The sequence below is a fragment of the Delphinus delphis genome, chromosome 20 (genome assembly GCF_949987515.2).
Source record: "Delphinus delphis chromosome 20, mDelDel1.2, whole genome shotgun sequence".
In the NCBI taxonomy this organism is placed as follows: Eukaryota; Metazoa; Chordata; class Mammalia; order Artiodactyla; family Delphinidae; genus Delphinus; species Delphinus delphis.
In genome coordinates this window covers 1,486,830-1,505,416 of record NC_082702.1, presented here as the reverse complement: position 1 = coordinate 1,505,416, position 18,587 = coordinate 1,486,830, and the positions used below count along the sequence as shown (strand labels likewise).

At 44.0% G+C, this 18,587-nt stretch overlaps 1 pseudogene; it reads left to right on the top strand.

Moving 5' to 3' along the window:
• The first annotated feature begins 1,296 nt into the window (after positions 1-1,296).
• The window catches only part of LOC132416347 (zinc finger protein 549-like), a 28,122-nt pseudogene continuing 10,831 nt past the window's right edge, over positions 1,297-18,587 (top strand).

Genomic DNA, 18,587 nt, shown 5'->3' with positions numbered 1-18,587 from the left:
CTTTCAGCCTTTTCACAACTGGAATGCTTTTTTGCTAATCCTGTATCAACTTTTATGTTGAAAGGTTATACATAAAGGCTTTGCTGGGTCTACTTTGATGTGTTTTTAATTTGTACTTCCCTCAAGGACAAGGTGCATTAATGCCCTGGGGCTTTTCACATCACAAACCGGCAGCGAGGGGAACTACATTACCCAGAAGACTGTGTGGACCGGCCTTGTTCTCCTCTCCAATGAAGGCACCAAATTAAGGCTCTTCCGGATTTTGAACTAACCATGGGCGGGACTTCCGGCGTCTTTCTGATGGTGGTCGTTTGGCCGCTTTTGCTGCCGTCTGCAGGACCCGAGGCTCTAGGTCACTCGGTGGAGCGGAGCTTAGAGAAACTGGAAGGAGCCCGAGGGGGCGCCGTCCACACTGCCCAGGAGTGAGCGGGTTGCGGAACCCACTTCCGGGATTTTCGGCCTAGGTCTCCGCCATTATCCTGCGCGTCTCCTGGCACCACCGCGCCCACAGGGTCCTATGTCAACCAACGCGGTGCAGGACCCGGCCCAGGTGACTGTTCCGCCCCCTCCCGCGCGCCCTCCCTGATCCTGACCCAAATCCTCAAGCCCCCAGGGAGGGTCTCCTGCTCAGGGCACTGGGGTTCAGTCCCCTGCTTCCAGAAATTTAGGTGTGCGTGTGTGGTGGTCCCATTTCTGATAGGATGTGTGACACAGTGTGGAGCGTGTTAAACGCTGTGAGCTTGGCCCGTGCAAAGCATTGGAGGTGCTCAAGAGCCGGGAGCATTCGGGAGTCCAGGACTTAGGCTGTCACCATATGGACATCAGTCCGCCAGTGACCTCCTCCCCCAGGGCAGGAGGTTCTTTCTGCAGGGACAGGGCATTTAAGGAGGAGTCAACAGACTGCGTCAACGGAGCCAACAGTCGTCATTCTGGGAACCATGGAGGGTTGTGAATAAATCAGGACGACCCTCTGAGTTTTAAAGTATTTCAAAGGCTGCTCAGGGGAGAACAGACTGGGGAGGGGGAGCTGACGGTGAAGGCAGGGAGACCTGGGAGAGCCTAGTGCATTCCACTCCAAAGAGTAAGGTGGTTTCTGGACCAGAGTGGTGCCTATGGAAGTTGCTGACCTGAAACAAACAGCCTGCACGCTATTTCACTTGCAAAGATGGGGTTTTTTGTTTGTTTTTATTCCAGAATCATCAGGGAATTGCAATTGGGGTGTGCAACCAAGGTGAGCTAAGACTTTTATAGAGATTAAAGAAGGAAGTTAAAAGGGCTGTAGTCACCAAAGAGTCCATGGCTTTTCATTGTCCAAGTCCTTCCCAGGAAAGAAGAGAGTCTTTCTTCTGCCTTTTGGATACTGTTATTGTCTCAGGTCAGTGAGGGCTCCACCTTCCTGTGTGCCAACTTTAATTGAGGTTTCTGTTTATTAATTTTTTTACAAAGGAATTTAAGTAATAAGATTCCCAGTAAACCTTAAAGATAATTGGTAAGATTTCCTGGTGCTGTGAATGTGGCTCTGAGCTAAAGGACAGATTACAGTACAATAAAGGTTTTCTTTTGGCAGCATCTGGGAAGACTTGAGACCAGACTGATGTGAGAAGTCAGTTTTAGGGAGAGATTAAAAGCTGGATTCGGGACATGCTGTTTCTGAGCTCCCAAAGTTGAGGTAACAATAGGAGCTGCTGGAATCTGTAATCTGGAATTGAGGGAGGAGGACACTGGCGGACTGATATCCATGTGGTAACAGCCTAAGTCCTGGACTCCAGCCAAGACAGGATCTCAAATTTAGGAGGGAAAAGTTGTCACTTTTCTGTGCAAGGGGACCTCAGATGAAAGTAGAGAGACCTGGGGCTGGAGGGCAGGGCAGAGGGGGTGGGACTTTCTGAGGCTGCCTGAAGATGGGAGGGTCCTATGGTTCCAGGGCTTTCTGGGGAAGCAAGGGTATAAGGAGTAAGGAGCCTTACCTGGGATGGAGATGGAGAAGAAGGTGTGACGTGTAGCTTCACTGCTCTGAACACGCAGTTGACTGTCTATTCCTTGTGGAGCCAGAAAACGGTCAGCCAGGGTGGTGGAGCAGCTCAGGCCCAGTCAAGGGCACACGTGCCTCAGCTCTCCCAGGAAACTACAAGGTTAAAAATGTAGAGATTTGGGCTTCCCTGGTGGCACAGTGGTTGAGAGTCCGCCTGCCGATGCAGGGTACACGGGTTCGTGCCCCGGTCCGGGAAGATCCCACATGCCGCGGAGCGGCTGGGCCCGTGAGCCATGGCAACGGGAGAGGCCACCACAACAGAGAGAGGCCCGCTTACCGCAAAAAAAAAAAAAAAAAAAAAAAAAAAAAGAAAAAGTATAGATTTAGCAAGTTAATCTTGTGTAAACAAGTAATAACTGCTTAAAATGAGAATATATATCTGTGCTATAATAATATACATATGTTTAGGTTTTATTTTGGGCTCTTCACCTAGAGCTCTGAACCCCTTGGAATTTCCTGGATTTAAGATTGTTTTTTGTTATTCACAACTAGCCTCTTTAATCACAAAGGAGTTTGACTTAGGGTGGGTCCCCTAGATAACCTCAGGATTGGACTGATCACCAGGAAAATAAGGTGAATAGAAGGTTAAACTTTCATCCCCACATGGGACCTCCCAAGGATCAGGGGGGAGCTGGAGATTAAGTGTAAAAACTGCTGAACAATGAAATTCAAGGTTCCTTCAGATTGGTGAACACATTGAAATGGTGGAAGTGCTGGGAGGGTGGCATGTACTGAAAAGGCCTAGAAACCACCTGCTGCCCTCCATCCCCCCCAACCCTGACCTAGACGTCGCTTCCATTTGACTGTTCCAAAGTTGTATACATTACAGTAAACCAGAAAAAGTAAGAAAAGTCTTTTCCTAACTTCATGGGTCATTTCAGCAAATTATCAAAACAGAGAAGGGGTTCATGGGAAACCCTGAATTTGTAGCCAAGTGGGACAGAAGTCCTGGTAGCCTGGGAACCAGGGCTCGGAACTGGCTTCTCAAAAGAGGGCAGTTTATGGGTTTGATGCCTTAAACCTGTGGATTCTGTCACTAAGTTCAGGTAGTGTAATAATAGGAATGAATTTTAGGGCACCATGGTGGTGTCATAAAATTAGATAATTGGTGGCTGAAAAAAGATACTTTGTCTCAGAAAGCCTTGAAAGACATGTAAGAAAAACGTAATTTTCAAAAACATTTATAGAAATCTTAATCCTGTGTTCTGTAATAGCTGAATCTTACCATGGGAGAGGTAATAATGCATTTGGTATGTACACATTATGAGTTAGACATCCTAAGTGTTGCCATTTACATGAAGACACTGAGACTCAAAGAGGGTGAGTGTTTTTTTCTTGCCACACCACACGGCATGTGGGATCTTAGTTCCCCAACCAGGGATGGCACCCGGGCTCCCTGCAGTGGAAGCTTGAAGTCTTAACCACTGGACCACCAGGGAAGTCCCAAGGATGTTGAGTCTTTGTCTAAGCCTATCGAGTTGTCAAGCTATAGCTCTGAAGAGTGAGGATCTGAGGTCAGAGGTCAGCCTCAGATGACTCATGTCCAGGAAAAGGAAGGGAAGAAACAGCTCAGCCTTTACATCCTCACCATAATCACCTTTACCTCAGATACTCCCTCTTTTCACAGGTTCCCATGGTAGCAGCAGCATTTATGGTCCCTGGACAGGTAAGTGGAAGAAGCCCCAGTACCTACCCAGACATCATTGCTACCCCTAGTCCTGACACACAGATATAGGAGACAGTGTTGTCCTGGGATTATGGGCCCTTAGGTCTGGGCCCTGGCATCATCTCAGGCACAGGACCATTAATCAAAGCCAGAAGTTGTACAAAGGTGGTGTTCCCATGTGTCCAGTGGAGAAGGTCAAGTGGTGACATGTCCTTGGGCACAGCCTGGAGATGAGACTGAGAGGGGAGTCTTCAGGGAACTGCCGAACCCATGACATGGACTGATAAATACTGAGGTCATGAGTCATTTCTGTGATGGCAGCCTGAGGAGCTGGGCCTCTCCTGAGGGGGCGGGTCCATGACACGTGGCCTCAGAAGAGGGAAGTGATCTGACGCTGGGTCTGAAGAGGCTGTTCTGCCTGCCGAGAGGAAGAAGACTGGGGGTGAGGGTGGAGCCGGGGGCCCAGAGGAGGGTACAGTCTTGGTGAATGTCGATTGTGACTGGATCCTGGCAATGGCTCTGTAGCAGGAGAGGAGGTGAGTCTCTGAATCTCGTTTGTGGTAGAGCTGATTTTCTGCTGTACAGGATGACAGAGAGTAGTCTGACATGACCCCAGGATGTTTGCCTCTAGGTGACGGTGGGGATGCCATGTCTGAGACGGGAAGTCAGAAGTAGGAGTAATGGACAGAAGCACTGTCCAGAGTTCCTTGTCCCCAGGCTGAGTCTGAGATATTACCGGGGTGTCTAGGGGAGGTGTCAAGTGGGCCACTAGAAACACACACATGGAGTTCAGGAAGGATGGGGTTCAGGATTGAAGATACCCCTGAGAGGTGGATGGCATGTGGACCAGGTCAGATTACAGGCCCTCAGGTCATGTGTGGGTGCCATGAAAGTTGTAGAGTGGGGAGGGACATGCCCTCCCTGGGCACGGGGACAGGGGTGGCTGTCATCACTAAGATGGATGAGGCAGTGCAGTGACCATGAGTGTGTGGGGGGTGGGAGTGGCCTCAGGGGAGGTCCTGGTCATGGCACAGAATTCGAAGGGGTGGATAAGGTATGGATGCAGAAGCTAAGCAGGAATGGAGGTCAGATGACAGGGAGGTAAGGCCTGGGGCATTGTTTCCCGTCCATAGGCTCAGAGTCTTGTGATGACTGCGGTTGGAGCCTGAAGTGAGTGAGACTGGACGACAGACCAGCTGAGGGCAGATGAGCGCAGCTGGGACAGGGTCTTGGGCTGGGCTGGGGGGGGTCTGGGGGGCTGGGCTTGGAATGAGAGGAGTAGAGAGAGGAAGGGGTGAGTGGTGCAGGGTCAGCACGTGGGACACTGTGGAGGACAAGGACTCGGGCATCTGAGCCCGCAAGATGTCTGGGTGCTGACGTGGGAACAGGGATCAGGGCCATGTGGGGAGACAAAAAGTAGTACTGGGACCTCCTGTAGCAGTGGGTCCCGCAGAGGCCTGGGGAAGCACTGAGTGCTGGGTGGCACGAGGGGAACATGATGAGGTGCCGAAGGCCTGGGGCCGAGGTGGTGGCGTGGGGTGTGGGTCACGGTCGGGCACGTGAGGGAGTTGTGACCCTGCAGGGCTGGGCAATGGAGAGGAAGGGAATGTGAGCATGGACTCAGGGCCCTTGTCCCCAGGCTTTACTCCAGGGGGCTGAGTACAAGTGTCATTGTGTGTGGTGTGATCTTAGGAGAGTCGACTCTGAGGAGAGTGGCTGGGGGTTTGTGTGGCAGCCTCAGAGCGTCTTGTGAGACTGCTTGTCTCCCTCTCTGTTTTAACTGAATGACGTAACACTAGCAGGTTCCTGTGGAATCAGGGTCTGGTGTGTCCTCTGAGCTGGGTCACTGGGGTGGACGACCATGAACTGGGGGTCCTGGTTGCAGAGGCTGCTGTGAACTCACTTGTCCCCCTCATGACAGGGCCATGTGATCTTTGAGGATGTGGCTGTGTCCTTCTCCCAGGAGGAGTGGGGTCTCCTTAACGATGCTCAGAGACTCCTGTACTGTGACGTGATGCTGGAGAACCTGTCACTTATAGCCTCCCTGGGTAAGGACCCCTGTTCCACACCGTTGCCCCGTATGGGACTCTGCCCTTCTTTTTGCATGGCTCACTCCATCCTTCCCAGCCTGGACCTTGGACATTGCTTACTTCCCCGATTTCCTGGCACTTGAGCTGCATTCCCCCACCCTGTGTGTGTTCAGCCCTGTACCATAGGCTCTGAAGCCTTTCACAGAAGCCTTTGGTCTCAGAGGCTTGAAGCCTGTCCAGCTGATGCCACTTAGCTTTGCCACTGCTAGGTGTGTTGACTGTTCAGATGTGTGCAAGATCCGTGTCACACATTCTAACCCTTTTTTTGCACTGCCTGTGTCAGGAATTACAGACACTTACATGGTCAGCATTTGTGGTCAACCCTAGATTATTTTTGCAAGACTCCTTAAGGTTCTTCTAGTGATACATTTTTTTTCCTGAAATCTGTCATTGGTTGGTTCACTCTGGGCCAGTGTCTTTCTCCTAATGGCCCTATTTTCCTCTGAGGAGTTTGATCTGGTAGGGCTCATAGTCACCCAGCCTGAGCTGAAAGCTGGAGGCAACCCTGGGTGCCTGACGAGGTAGGCCCCTGTCTAGTCATAGGACGAGGGTTAATTGCATCCTGAGCCTGGTGAGCAGGAGCTGTAGGAAGGCATGATATCATTGATGAGTTCTAATCCTACAGGGAAATGTCCTTTGCTCTCTCCCCTTTCAGCGCCAAGACTCATCATGCTCATACTTAATTTCTTTCTTCCACTTCTCCCCATTTTGACACTTTGCCCACTTTTCATTTCTACTGTGATTTCTGACTCCTGTTTTCCACCTTAGTGTCCTCCAAAACTCTCCTTTCCCCCTGTCTGCACTGTTCTCCAATTTTATGTATTTTTTATATTGTATATGCATATCCTTAATGTATCATGAGAGGTACATGTTTACTTACATTGTCTTTGAACACTGATAGTCAGGTGTAATTGCATTTTCCTGGATTGAGACATGCATTCTACAGAGCTGACCCTTGTCACCACCAGAAAGTCCTGCTGAAAACCATCTGCCTAGGAGTGGGTTGTTCTAGCCTCTCCTCCCGGCATGACGCCACTACCTGGTATCCTGTGTTCTTGCTGGTTTGAGACATTTCCTGTTCTGCGACCATCAGAGACCTAGCATTGTAGAGTATCCCCTTCTACCACTTGACCCTTCCTCCCTTGTTTTAATAACAAACCCATGGGCTTATACCTACATGTGTCATGCACAGATTTGTAGTGGACTCCTGTACCACCAACGTCTCCATACAGTTTATCAGCATTTTTGTGCTTTCAGGGTGTTGGAGTGCATTAGGTACTGAGGAGGCCACTTCTGAACAATGTGTTTCTGTAAAACAAGTGACACAAGATAGGAATCCAAATCCAGACCTATCTATCCTGAAGACTCTTACTTCGGATATGGGTGCCCTGGTAGAGAAATATGTTTTGTACCTGGCTGAGCACCAAGGAGTGCATCCTGGGCTGAAACCGTCCTCTTCTGGGGCTTGTGGGAAAATGTTCACTTCTCACCTACAACAGCACCAGAAGCAGCCCAGTGGAGAGAAACACCTCAGAAGGGAAGAGAATGGGGCCTTGCTTGTGACGAGCTGCAAAGTCTTTTTACCCGACAATATGTTCACATGCGGAGAGATTGAGAAGGCTTTCTTAGGCAGCTTGGGCTTTCCCCAGCACCAGCCCTCCCACGATGGACAGCATCCAGGAAGAAGCAGGGAGAGCAGGGAGGTCTCTCACCCTGGACAAGGGCATTACGAGTGCAGCGAATGTGGCAAAGCCTTCAGTAAAAAGTATAAATTCACGGAGCACCTGAGAGTTCACACTGGAGAAAAACCTTATGGGTGCAGCGAGTGCGGCAAATTCTTCAGACTCAGGGGAGGTCTTTCTCATCATCGTAGAGTTCACACAGGAGAAAAGCCTTTTGATTGTGGTAAATGTGGGAAAGTCTTCATCTACAAATGTAAACTTGTTCAGCACCAAAGAGTCCACACTGGAGAAAGACCCTATGAGTGTAATGAATGTGGGAAAGCCTATGCCCGCAAGGATTCACTTGTCCAGCACCAAAAGGTCCACACTGGAGAGAAACCTCATAAATGCAGTGAATGTGGGAAGCTCTTCCTTTACAGAAATAAACTTCTTGTGCACCAGAGGATCCATACTGGAGAAAAGCCTTTTAAGTGTACCGAATGTGGGAAGTCCTTCAGTTATAAAACCAGTCTTATTATCCACCAGAGAACCCACACTGGAGAAAGGCCTCATATGTGCAGTGAGTGTGGGAAAGCCTATGTCAACAAAAAAAGTCTTATTGTACACCAGAGAATTCACAATGGAGAAAAAGTTTATGGGTGTAAGAAATGTGGGAACTTCTTTATAAGCAGCTTTGCCCTTAATAAACACCAGAATGTTCACACTGCACAAAGGCGTTATGAGTGCAGTGAATGTGGGAAAGCTTTCAAGAGGAAAATCAGACTAGCTGAGCACCAGAGAATCCACACTGGAGAAAGACCCTATGAGTGTAATGAATGTGGGAAAGCCTTCAAGCTGAAGAATACACTTGTTAGCCACCGAAATGTCCACACTAGAGCAAAGCCTTTTCAGTGCAGTGAATGTGGGAAGCCCTACAGTAACAAAACAAGTCTTGTTGTCCACCAGAGAATCCACACGGGAGTAAAGCCTTTTCAGTGCAATGAATGTGGGAAGCCTTACAGTTACAGAACAAGTCTTATTGTCCACCAGAGAATCCACACTGGAGAAAGGCCTTATGAGTGTAATTCTTTGTATGTAGCTCCAAGCTCATAAAAAAGAGGAAAGTTCACACTGGAGAAATGTCTTCCGGACTTATGTGTTCCTTCACTTGAGTTAATATCTAGCACCACAACTCCTGTGTTGTAGAGTAGGTGAACGTTTAACTTATGTGGGGTCAAACTTTTTTGTGTGTGTGTGGTACACGGCCCTCTCACTGTTGTGGCCTCTCCCGTTGCGGAGCACAGGCTCCGGATTCTCAGGCTCAGTGGCCATGGCTCACGGGCCCAGCCACTAAGCGGCATGTGGGATCCTCCTGCATCGGCAGGAGGAAACTGCGCCTGCATCGATCCCCTGCATCAGCAGGCGGACTCCCAACACTGCGCCACCAGGGAAGCCCCAGTCAAACTTTTTAAAGTGGTAGTATCCTTTTACAGTCTTGCCAGAAACACCAGAACCCAAGTTCCCATTCTTTCCATTCTTACCAACACTTGGTATGTGCAGGGTTTCTAATTTTTGTGACATCGTAGGTGTATAGTGGTATCAAGTGATTTTAATTTGCATTTCCCTAATGACATGATGCTGAGTGGTCTTCCATGTGTTAATTTCCAGCCATATATTGTTATTGAAATTTCTATTCATTTGATTTGTTGTTCTAATTACTGAGTTTTGACATTTCTTCATGAATTATTGAATACGGTCCTCTAATGGAAATACTTAGCAATACTTTCTTCCAGAATTGGTCTTGTCTTTTCAATTACTTTTCCAGAGAAAAAGTTCTTAATTTTAGTGTAGTCTAATTTGTCCATTCTTATACTTTTTCCCGTTTCCTCCTGTTACTTTTATGGTTTAGGGTTTTTATTGATGCAAAGGAATCATTTTCAATTAATTGTGGGATTTATTTTTTAAAATATAGACACCCAATTGCTGCAGTGATACTGATTTAAAAGATTATACCTTTTCCCCTGAATTGCTTTAGTATCTTCATCGACGGTCAATCATTTATGTATATGTTTATTTCTGGAATTTCTATTCTGTTGCATTTATCTACTTTATTTATGCCAGTATTTTCATGTATTAACTAATTTGTTTTTATAGTATGTCTTGAAATCAAGGTTGTATACTCCTTTGACTTTCTTTTTTTCAGTCACTATAGCCTTTCTTCGTTCTTTGCTTTTCCATATGAAGTTTAGAATTCACTTTTCAGCTTATACAGCACAAAAAATCCTACTAGGAGTTTCACTGGGCTTACATTTAGTCTTCAATTTATTTTTATTTTTTGGCTGTTCCGTGCAGCTTATGGGATCTTAGTTGCCTGATCAGCAATTGAACCCAGGCCAGGGCAGTGAAAGCGCTGAGTCCTAACCACTGGACCTCCAGGGAATTCTCCTAATCTTTAATTTAGAAAGAAATACTGAGTGTCCCAATCCATAAACATGATACATCTCCTTTTATGTAGATCTTATTTAATTTTGGATAGAAATGTTTTTAGATTTCTTTTTATAGGTCTTGCATATGTATTTTCTAAATCTGATAATATTGTGAATGAGAATTAAAAAATTTTTTCTTTGTGAAATGTTCAGTGCTAGTACGCTAAGAGAGATATCAAACTACGGATAGAAGTGAGCCTTCTTAATCCTACAACATCTACAAAGAGGAATTAGAAATACTATACCTTTGAACCATTATTAAACTATTGCCATTAGAATAAAAGGAGGGCAGCTGCTCATTGTTCTCTTATTCAGTATCATCCTGGAGTTCCAATTTCATTCAATACGAAAAAAAACCGGCAAAATAATGAATATGTAGCAATTGGAAAGGAAGAAGACACCTAAAATATATCCTCAGTTTTCATCTTCACTATGAATCCAAATATGGACACTCATTTTAGTGCCTCAACCCATCATAAACTCATAATTGTTTCATCACCCATTTGCTGACCTTCTTACTTCCTTAGGACCCATCACCTTCTATTACGCTATGCAACTTAATATCATAGAAGAACTGCTTATTTTATTTTTCTATCAAATACAGAGTAAGTTCCAGTAGGAAAATATGTATTTACATGTTGTGCACTGATACATTCTGTATTCCTAGAAACATGTCTGAAACACATATGGTACTTTTTTATTTTTGGCCTTACTGCGTGGCATGTGGGGGCTTAGTTCCTGGACCAGGGATCAAATCCTTGCCCCCTGAAATGGAAGTGCAGAGTCTTAACCACTAGAACGCCGGGCAAGTCCCCCATGTGGTACCTACTGACATCTTAAAATATGGAACAAAATGATAATGCACATTTAACATTCATTTGCACAACTGTGGGTGTACTTTCTAACTCTCCTCACCCTGCTTTTTCCTTCAGTTTTACTACCATGAATGCTCTGAGTTATAGGAAGAAATTATGTTTTGTGAAAAGCCTTTAAATCTACTAAAAAATCCCCAGTAGACATTTCAGTGGTTTCCTTCTCTCACTTATTAGATGTCAGGTGTGTGTGTGTGTTTTTTTTTCCTCACATTCCAGTGGGATTTTGATTATTTCAAAAACAAGTTTTCCACTATCAATTTCTGCCAGTCCTCATGGATATCTATCTCATTAAGCACTTTTATTATTTTATTTTTTTTTAGTTTATTTATTTATTTTTGGCTGCTTTGGGTCTTCGTTGCTGTGCGTGAGCTTTCTCTAGTTGTAGCTAGTGAGAGCTACTCTTCATTGCAGTGTGCAGGCTTCTCTTTGGGATGGCTTCTCTTGTTGTGGAGCAAGGGCTCTAGGTGCGTGGGCTTCAGTAGTTGCAGCGCATGGGCTTAGTTGCTCTGCGGCATGTGGGATCTTCCCGGACCAGGGTTCAAACCCATGTCCCCTGCATTAGCAGGCCGATTCTTAACCACTGCGCCACCAGGGAAACCCTAAGTACTTTTAATAGCTCTGGATAGTTACACAGTCTGAAATGTTTTTCTGAGTTTGTCTCCTCTCCATATGCAGACACTGTCAGTGCACTTACAGGTGGCATAATCACTTCCAAGGAGCAGATGACATCGTGGGGTTCCAAAACTTTATCTCAGGCTTACGTGTCCCCATTGCACACTCAGATGCTGCCATGGCATCCTTGTTATGGGAGCAAATACACATTTGGTAAGTATCTCTTCAGGTATCTGATTCTTAGAAAACATTTTTGTCAGAAAACTGGAAATTAACTCTTTCTAAAATAAATTTCACTTCCTGAGGTCAGGACAATAAAAAAGGAACAATCTTATATAGGTTATAGATATAGACAGACATAAGAACAAAGCCATAAAAACAGGAAAGGCATTTGCTGAGGAAACCAGAGCCATGTTGCCCCCTCATCAACGTGCATCAGGAGTGCCTGACAGTTCCCCTCTCTCCTCAGTTGCATTGTTTTGAAACTTGTTTCACTGGCTTCTCGCTAAACACACTGATCATAAACAGGGTTCACTGTAGAGGCTTCATGATAAGGTAGGTTGTGAGTAATAAGATGAAGAAGATAAGCTCCTACTCTGAGTAGATGCCTAGTGTCTGTTGTATCTGCTGATGAGGGGCATGTTGTGTCATGGAGACTTGAATGATGTGTCTCTAAATTTTTATCCTTGGTGAAATGCTGTTCATTGCATCTCAAGTACTTGGATGTTCTCTTTATCATAGTAATCAACACTCTCTACCCTCCCAGGGCCTTGGCTTCCATTCCTCACCTATAAAAATGGATCCATTCTTCTGTCATCTGTATGTCTATCATCCACCTATATGTCTACCATCTATATATCTATCTCTATCATCTTTGCCTTATTGTGATTTCATCTCAATGACATGTCCCATTTATAAGATAATTTTCTTAAACAGAAAATAAAAATTTGGACCAGACATCCTCTTAGAAGAATGGAGTCACCCTGTGCTCAATGAGAACAGGGCATTTAATTTAGACCCTTCCTGTGTCTCTGCAGAACCTCTATGATCAGGGGAAGTTGTCAATCATTACTACCTGTGACTCACTGGAGGTCATTAAGAGTGGACTGATCCACAACCTAAGCAATGTCATGGTTGTTAGACTCAGATTTATGCACACTCCCAAATTCCCATGGGAAATTCTACTGGCATAAGTTTTTGTTATTTAACTTCATCTTGTGATTCTTATCAAGATTTCTGGTTCTTTCTTTTGTCCCTTATTTTGCTTCATTTTCTAGTTTTGTAACCTATTTTCATCACACTGGTGATATTTTTTACTTCAACCTTAAATAGTATTATAAAACTAATGTTTACTATGAATATTTTGAATGAACCCACTGGTGTATAAAGTTAAACTGAATAGGGCTTCCCTGGTGGCGCAGTGGTTGAGAGTCCGCCTGCCGATGCAGGGGATGTGGGTTCGTGCCCCGGTCCGGGAAGATCCCACATGCCGTGGAGTGGCTGGGCCCGTGAGCCATGGCCGCTGAGCCTGCGCATCCGGAGCCTGTGCTCTGCAACAGGAGAGGCCACAACAGTGAGAGGCCCGCGTACTGAAAAAAAAAAAAAAAAAAGTTAAACTGAATAATGATATTGATACACTACACTCCTCCTCCCTTACAAAGTCCGCATCCCAGGGAAGCAACACTTCACAATTGGTGAGGATCTCTCCAGACAGAAGTGACAACTTCATAGAAATATTTGATAAGATCTCAGAGAACACCCCATAACCACTGGACCACCAGGGAATTCCCTCCCTTGGATTTTTTAATTGAAGTATTTATTGTGAAAATCAGTGATTCACATGCAAGGGTAAGAATGCAGAGAGGGAGTTCCCTGGTGGTCTAGTGGTTAGGATTTGGTGCTTTCACTGCCGTGACCCAGGTTCAATCCCGGGTTGGGGAACTGAGATCCTGCACACCTTGTGGCACAGAAAGGAGAGGACAAAGGAAGGGAAAAGGAAGGTAAGGAATCAGAGAGATCCTGTGTGTACTTTACCCAGTTTCCCCAATAGTAAGACTATATTATATCACAACAATTATATTGACGTTGATACTATCACCTGATCTTATTCAGATTCCTCTAGTTGTACTCAGGTTGTGGTTTTATCCCTCTTTTTTTTTTTAAGTTTTATTTTATATTGGGCTATAGTTGATATCCCTCTGGGTTAAGCCACTTTCTTTATCCTGGATATACCATCAAGGCAACACAAAATCTCTCTCAATTTTTCTTCCATTTTACTTTTGATGTTATGGATTTTAAAATTTCATTTTGATTGAGCATTGTTTGTTTAAACTTTATGGGAAATACTTAAATTTGTACAAACTCAAAACTACAACACAAGGAAATTTCATCACTTTTGTTCCTGTCCTTCCAATCTGTTAAATCTCTGTCCCTATATTTATACTCTTCTACTTGACTCAAAAAACATGGTGTATATTCACTGTTATACACTGTTCTGGACCCTAGTTTTTCACTTAAGAATACATCCTGGTAAGGGAACTCTTGACACTGTTGGAGAGAATGTAAATTGTTGCAGCCAGTATGATGGTTTCTCAAAAAAACTAAACATAGAACTGCCATACGATCCAGCAATTCTACTCCTGGGTATATATCTGAAAAAAACCAAAAACACTAATTCAGAAAGATACATGCACCCCAATATTCATAGCAGCATTATTTACAATTACCAAGATATGGAAGCCATCTAAGTGTCCATCAAGAGATGAATGGGTAAAGATGTGGGGGGTGTGTGTGTGTGTGTGTGTGTGTGTGTGTGTACACACACACACACACACACACAATGGAATACTACTCAGCCATAAAAATGAATGAACATTTATCATTTGCATCAAGACGCATGGACTTGGAGAACATTATGCTAAGTGAAATAAGACAGAGAAAGACAAATACTGTATGATATCACTCATATATAGAATATAAAAAATAAACTAGTGAATAAGACAAAAAACAGTCTTACAGATAAAGAGAACAAACTAATTGTTACTGGAAGGAAGAGGGTGGGGCAAAATAGGGTTGGGGGATTAAGAGGTACAAACTACTATGTATAAAATAAATAAGCTACAAGGATATATTGTACAAGAGAGAATATAGCCAATATTTTATAATAACTATAAATGGAGTATAACCTTTAAAAATTGTGAATCACTATGTTGTACACCTGAAACATAATATTGTACATTTTCTCTCTCTCTCTCTGTCTCTCTCTCTCTCTATATATATATGTGTGTGTGTGTGTGTGTGTGTATATATATATATATATATGTATGTATGTATGTATGTATGTATATATCCTGGAGAAAACTTCACAGAGTCAGTTCTACAGCAATGCATTGTATGTGTTCCTGAAAACCACCAAGTTATGCAAAATCCAACAGAAAATCACAAGGCCTATTGAGATCCTTGAAATACCTTCAGTAAAACAAAAAATAAAATGGAAGCCTAATATATGTGGTACTACAGTTTGACACGTTAAAAGTTTGAGAAACAAACAAACAAAAATACCGTAACAAATATGGTCCTTGACCTTCATTCTGTCGTTGGCACATGTGTAATTAGAAACACTGGGCCCTGTAATAATTTATTTAAATAGTCCCCATCATTTCTGTTTAGTCAGTCTCTGTCTTCCCTGTAACATTTTATGGGGCATATTCTATCCTAAGCATAAATATGTCACTTCAAACTTTGAAATTAACTACCCTCAAGTATCTCCATATTCTGGTGTACATGGCCACAGCAAAAATTTCTGTGCTGTCTTGGTTTTCAGACTTACAGCTGTTGTCCAGGGGTTCCATCCTCAGCCAGACTTACAGCTGCTGTCCAGGGGTTCCATCCTCAGCAGAGGAGTCAGGTAATGCCCTTCAGTCAGCCCTGCACCTCCTGTTCCCTGTACTGCAAAAAGTGAAATCTTTTTTGGCAAGGCTGAAAGGGCCTTAAATATTGCATGGGAGACACTTTCTATGTTCCAGAAATGGTTTAGGAAATCTGGAAGGAACTCGAATTAAGAAACTAGACACTTTCAGGTCTGTACAATTAATGGACACCAATCTAACTGCTATATACAAGTTTGCCTCCAGCAGGTTAATATTTCCCACAAATAGTTGTGGGAAAAAAGTTGCAGTTCCCCTGCAACTCGTCCTGGAGACTGGGTCCTACTGAAACACTGGAAAACTAAGCATCCAGAAGACCGGTCCATATTTGCTGGGCCAGACCTCATAAGGAACGACACAGGGAACAGAAACCACGCTGTTGAAGAAAACCATGACCAATATCATCCAAATCCTGGCTGGTTCCAGATCCCCGATACTGACTTCTCTGAATGGGCAATGAACCCCTACAGATCTTAAGTTGCTTTCAGAAGGAAGTTATGAGAAAGAAATTAAGGTGAGGGACTTCCCTGGTGGTCCGGTGGTTAAGAATCTGCCTTCCAATGCAAGGGACGTGGGTTCGATCCCTGGTCTGGGAACTAAGATCCCACATGCCATGGGCCAACTAAGCCCGCGCACTCTAAAGCCCGTTCGCCACAACTAGAGAGCCCGTGTGCTGCAACTGCTGAGCCCACACACCACAATGAAAGATCCCATGTGCTGCAACTAAGACCAAACACAGCCAAGTAAATAAATAAAATTTTTTTTAAAAGAAATTAAGGTGAATGGTACCAAAGCTCTTGTTCAGTCAATAGGATTGTCTGCTGGCTTTATATACTGTTAACCTAACTGCATGCCTGACATTTATGACTGAGGAACTCTAAATCTTTGTGGGGATATCTATGCTCCTAGTGGGATGGCTACAGTGGTGACTTTGGCAAAGTAAAATTCTTCAGAAGGTAATGCCCCAAGGCAAAGCAACAAATAATTAGCTCACTAGATCACCAGAATGAGTGTTCTTTTCTTTTGCTATATTTCCTCTGTGATTTTATCCTTCCAGGTTTGGAAGAATAATTAGGATTTCTCAAACATTGGGAAAAACAGGCAATCTTTCTAGATGTTGGCTAAGTCATCTAAAACCTTTTTCTGTATGTAATCATGCTGACCCCTTGGTTGTGCCTGTCATGAGTGTTTTGGCCATCCTGAACTTCACTATGATTATGAATTTAAAAAAAAAACCTTCAGATGTACTCTGGGGAAAAGCTGACTCATTAGCCAAAGTAGTCCTAGATAATTGTATAGCTCCAGATTATATACTAGCTGAACAGGGTGAAGTTTGTGCTATTGCTAATACCTCTTGTCATGTATACATTAATGCCTAAGCTGAAGTGGAAACTCATATAGACAAAATCAGGCAACAGACTACTGGCTACAGCAAATATCCCAGAAGTACTGGGTCCAAACTGGTTTCCAGGACTATTTTCCTGGATCCAGTCTCTTAGGAAATATATGCTCATGGATCCCATCAGGAATAAGGTCTATATTATAGGGATTAGTTAACTAGGTGGTGTTGTTTTATGCTTGCTAGGATTTATATTCCTTCTTGTCAGAAATCTACTTGCTCTTTGTCTCATATGTTTAAGCCCCAAACCCCAACCCATATGAACATAAAGGACCAGAACAAAAACCTTGGCCTCATCTAGGGAATCATGAGTATTTGCAATCAAATAAGAAACAGTTTCATTCCTCAAGCCCATATCAGGCCTATGCCTCTTCTGCAGGAAGTAGCCAGAGTAGTCATTGCCCCTCTTCCCTTAAGACTGAGTAATGATCAAAAGGCAGGGGGTGGGGTAGTGTGATGAACTGGGCGATTGAGATTGACATGTATACACTGATGTGTATAACATTGATGACTAATAAGAACCTGCTGTATAAACAAATAAATAAAATTTTTTAAAAAAAGATGGGGTATTGAAACTATTCCTTATAGGGTTAAAAAACCCATCCTGAAACCGTGCCCCATAGGGTTAACAGAAATTGGTGACTAACAGAAATTCTTGAACTTGTCTGACAGAACAGGAGATAATGGAGCAGCTAGTTGAAAACACCTTGGCTTGTAACACAACAAAAGTGGCTGAAAATAGATGAAACCAATGTGGCCAAACCAAGTATGCACAGAATAGACTTGGTTGTCTGATAAATGACCTTCAACTTTACAGCCCCAAATTCCCCCAAACGTTTCATACCAACTCCTCCTGAATTTGCACGTGTCCCTGAAAGCATGTAGCTCCATTGTGCCTGCACAGAACGATGATTATTTCACCTTTTCCTGCCTCCAATCACCTTCCCTATACCACTGACCACACTACACTCTTCACCCATATATGGCCCAAGTTCCCCATCTCCTGAAATGTGTATTTGGTATTTGTTCTCCAATCTCCTCACTTGGCTGCCTTGTACAAATAAAAATAAGCCAAACCTCTACATCTCTGCTGCAAACCTCTACATCTCAGTATTTGGCTTGCTGCACATTGGGCAAACGGACCTGGTTTGGTAACATGTTTTTCTTCACATAAAATTTGTTTCTATAAATGCAAAATAAAAGAGACTTTATTTTCTCTGAATGAGAATGAATGTTAACTTTTACAACTGAGAGAAATTTAGAAACATACTAGACTTTGGCTAACAACACATGCCCCTCCCCCCCTTTGCAAAACAAAGGAACACCACCAAAAGCACTTATGCATAGCAGCAGCTATCATTCTCAAACTCAGCATCTGGGAACCCATCTTCCCTGTCTTACTGCTCATCACATGCTTGTAGGAAGAAATCTTTAGAGTGAAACCTGTGAGGTTCAGTGTGCTTACTAGGGATAAGTGAGAGATGTTTTCATAAAGGGTTGGTAACAGGAGGAGAAACGAAAATCTCCAGCAGCCCTGAAGCAGGTGGACAAGTGTGGTGATAGCCTCTGGTTCCCTTAACAAATGTCTTTCCTTTCCTGTTTTTGTCTGTTTGTCTGCTATCTGTCTCTCTAAATTTTTTAATATTTCAACCTCAGAAAGCCTAATTATTTTTTAAAATGCTTATTTATTTATTTTTGTCTGTGTCAGGTCTTTGTTGCTGTGCATAGGCTTTCTCTAGTTGGCGAGCAGGGGCTACTCTTTGTTGTGGTGCACAGGCTTCTCATTGTGGTGGCTTCTCTTGTTGCCAAGCACGGGCTCTAGGCACGCAGGCTTCAGTAG